Source organism: Sander lucioperca, chromosome 16 (assembly GCF_008315115.2).
Source record: "Sander lucioperca isolate FBNREF2018 chromosome 16, SLUC_FBN_1.2, whole genome shotgun sequence".
Taxonomy (NCBI): Eukaryota; Metazoa; Chordata; class Actinopteri; order Perciformes; family Percidae; genus Sander; species Sander lucioperca.
In genome coordinates this window covers 28,246,290-28,250,259 of record NC_050188.1, presented here as the reverse complement: position 1 = coordinate 28,250,259, position 3,970 = coordinate 28,246,290, and positions in this window count along the sequence as shown.

Here is a 3,970-nt window from a genome sequence, read left to right as displayed (position 1 = left end):
TTCAAAAAGTGTGTTTCTGAAAAATAAAAATATTCATGTCTTTCTTTTCATTAATTCACTTTATTAATTGAAGATGCAAAGCCACGGGTGAGCTAATCAACTCGTGTCCTAGTTTTTCTCTAATGAAATTTATTAGGCTTGTCTTTATTTAGAAACTATTGACAGTAGTCTGCTGGGGAAAAAAATCCATTTGTCCGGTATTACCTTCTGGCCTGCCTGCTGTCTGCAGCTGCTCATTGGTATGCAGTCTTTGTTGTCTTACATGTGATAATTGTCATAATCCTCACAGCAAAGCAAGTCCCTTGCTTTACTGGTAGAGATGTTGATGGCACGCTTTAAAATATTACACAAGGGGACATGAGGGCTTTTATCGGTAAGAAAACCAGGCTGCATAAGCAGACATACTGGAGAAACGTTGCACTTCTACTCCACTACATTTCAGAGGAAAATATACTTTTTTGTACTTATTGACATATCTAACAATTGTAGTGATGCAGCTCTGTTATAAAGACTAACGGTGCTCGGCTAGCACAGGGACCAAGCACAGACGAAACTATATGTCATAAATGAAGTAATTAACGTTAGTGTTAGCCACCATGCTAACGGCATTGATAACAGTACTGTCACAAATGTTTTTAGCGGCTTATTAGCAACCTATTTCTTGCAGATTGTCACTGAGAACTGAGAATACAGCTTTTAGAAGTTAATATATGAAGTCTAAGAGGACTCTGACAGTTGAAGGGCAGCTAACGTTAGCATTAGCTGTCTCCATGAAGCTCCCAGCTGAGCTCCTATAACTCGCGATGCAGTTAGGAAACAAGAACGAGCTAATTAATGGTAACATTAGCATGTCAATTTTTACTCATGTTAAAACAGTTTTTCCAATCCTTCTTTTGATTCTCAGCCGCAGATGTGGAGCAACTCCTGAATTTGAACCTAAATTGAAATATAGAACATTGTTGTGAAGTGCTGAATGGGACAGAAAACTTAAAGTCCCTTTTTTATTTTTACTTTATTGGTTTACACATGTACAAATAATACAGATTAATACACACATATACACATAATCAATAGAAGATGTGATGAAAAAAAACCTGAGAGGGGCTTAATTTGGGCACTCTCAGTTTGCATAATCCAATTAAAATAGAAAGAAAAACTAAAATACTCAAAAGAAAAAATAAATATGAAAAAAAAGCCAAAAACTAAAATTACACACCATAACACACAATATTAGATCAACTGAGCACAAATGCAAAAAATAAAATAACATTGGGAATTACATGGGTTGTTTACAAAGACATGCCATAGGGATAACATTGCACGGACAAAAGCAAACCTTTAACAGCTTTCTTAAATTGGTCAAGTGTTAGCTTTAAATCATTTGATGGCAAAGCATTCCATATCACTTAGTTTAGTTTAGTTTATGGGTTTATAGTTTAAGGGGCAGTAGAAGTAAAGTTTCTCTGAAGGTTGATAGAGGTGATGTTTTTTTGCTTTGTGTTGATCATACCCAGAGATGGCCCAGCGGGGAAGGACTACGAGCGTCGACCAGAAGACGTCAGTTCAAGAGGTATGCCACACAGGAGTGTTTGTGATGAATGAATTTCTGCCAACGGTCGGCCATCTGGTTGGTCTGTAACGGCCTTTAGTATGATCAAGCAGCAATTACGACCTATATTTACCTTTATGGTGGCGGCTCCCTCTAGTGGCCACCGTAGTTATGATGGGAGCAAAGCAGGAAGGGTTTTGTTACAACAAAGGTTAGTATGTTAAACATTGGTTGCCGTCACTTTAAGAATCACAGGATGTCAGTAACAGGAAGTTAGGTTAAGTGATCATTAATCAGGAAGTAAAGGAGCATGACACTGAGAGCAGTGTGAATTAATCTAGTGACATCTGCATACATCGCATGCCTTTGGTATAGCATCTTGGGTATGTATTGATTGCTTTATTATCTCTAATCCGCAGAACATTATTTTTGGAAGAAAGGAAATTAAATAAGATCACAGTATTGCATACCTTACAGAAAGTTTCAAATTAATCACAATTCAAAACCATGACTTTCAAAAAAAATCTATGTAAGGACTTCACAAGCAAGCAAAGTTCTTTTCTTTCTTTTTTACAATATATGTTAGTCTCTCCCAAGCCAGACAGGCCATTAGTTCCTCTGTCCACAATATGTGATGTTGGGGCGGGGCTAGAAGGGCGGGCACTGGGTGGCACCAGCCCCCCTCTGAAATATGATTGTTCCCCCCTGTTGCCCTCCCCCCCCCCAATCCATTGGGCTAGAGTGCTGTCATCTGACAATTGTGATTTCCATTGGCTCAGAGTACTGTCACTTGGCTGCCTGTTCTGCCAATCTTCCCAGCCCTTGTCACATGACCAATTAATTTATCCTTGATGACGATCCAAAATTCTGGTACCATGGAATCAGCACTGGGATTGTTTATCAAAAAAAGTGGCAGACTGAGCCTATAGAAAATGTGTGTTGCATTCAGATATACAATTGGTGATTGATATATAAATGAAAACAAGTGAAACTAAGAATGAATGTGGTATTTTATTTAGCAGCATTACATTATGTTGTTCTATGCTACCCAATATTTCTTATATTTCTATCATATTTTCTATGCTGTATTCTGACAAAATGTCCTCCCAGTGCCCCATAACCCCCCCACCCCCCGACATATTATTTGTCCCCCTCCTGTGCCACCCCACTTATAAAAGCCTGGAATCGCCCCTGCTGGAAGTCCCCGCTGTGGTGTGAAACTGCATGTTGGTTAATAGCATGTATATAATTTCTTTGGTCTGTAACACACACTAAACTCCAGTGTGATCCGACTCGTAGCCATTCTCTGCTTGCCCCTGGGACTTTTCTTCTTGTTGACTGCATGTTGAGATGCCAAAACAAGCCGGAGAGAAAACAGATCAATGAAACACCATATCAGATGATGGAAAAGCTGCGAGAGAGGAGTGTTAGCGCAGAGGAGTGAAGATCAAAACTGGCCAAACAAGAGTGACATCATCACCTCTCGCAGTCTCCCAGCCCAGCACAGGTTGTGATAGCGGTTCGATCATGATCCAAGTTTAAAGTGATTATTATAACCCTCAGATCTTTGTGATCCAAGTACATCATCGCTGTCGGGCGAAAACCTTGTATGACCAAAACTGTTGCTTTTCAGGAAATGGGAAGAAATTAAAAAACATTTTATTAAGCTATTTACCTCAGGCGAAACTACCTCGTCACTGTTTAAATATTTGTGAAACCCACAGACAGACGTAAAGAGTGGCCAATAGTAATGATTTATGAAAAGAAATAAAAATGACCAAATATGGAGATCTTCTGCCCAACAGCAGCGATATACAGGTGCACATCCATTTCAGCTCCTATATATAATCTCTTCTTAAAGCTATACTCTCTTTTACTAACTGATTTAATGGAACGGTAATTTGACCTGTAGCCAGTGACAGATGTAATCTCTGATTCATTCAGTGACTCCTGGTTACTGGTAATGTTTTAAACATGTTTTAAAAATACAGTTCCCAGAGTTCTGTGGGGTCAGCGAGCACATCCTGAGCTGCTACAGAACAGAAGAGTATATTGTGCTGAGAGAATTATGGCATCATAATAAAGAAGGCTAAAGAAGACAATATAAAATTGTCTGAGTATATATCTGACACGGTAAGGGTGTGCAGAATTGAGGCAGATGGAAAAAAATGCACGTATCCTGATATATAGAGTCAAATGGAGAATATAAATACACTGATATTGTTGAAAAATTCCAGCCTTAAATAGTATCAAAAATGAAAATGTTTCTCCTAATCACAGGAATCCCCAGAGTAGCTCTGTTTTGGTCGCCACACTTCCTGAGTAAAAACATCTGCATCTTTAGCTGCTGATTGCTCCACTATGTTCAGCAGTTTGCCTCCAACTGCGTCTGCTGTATGGCGCTGAGCACGTATTGTGCAG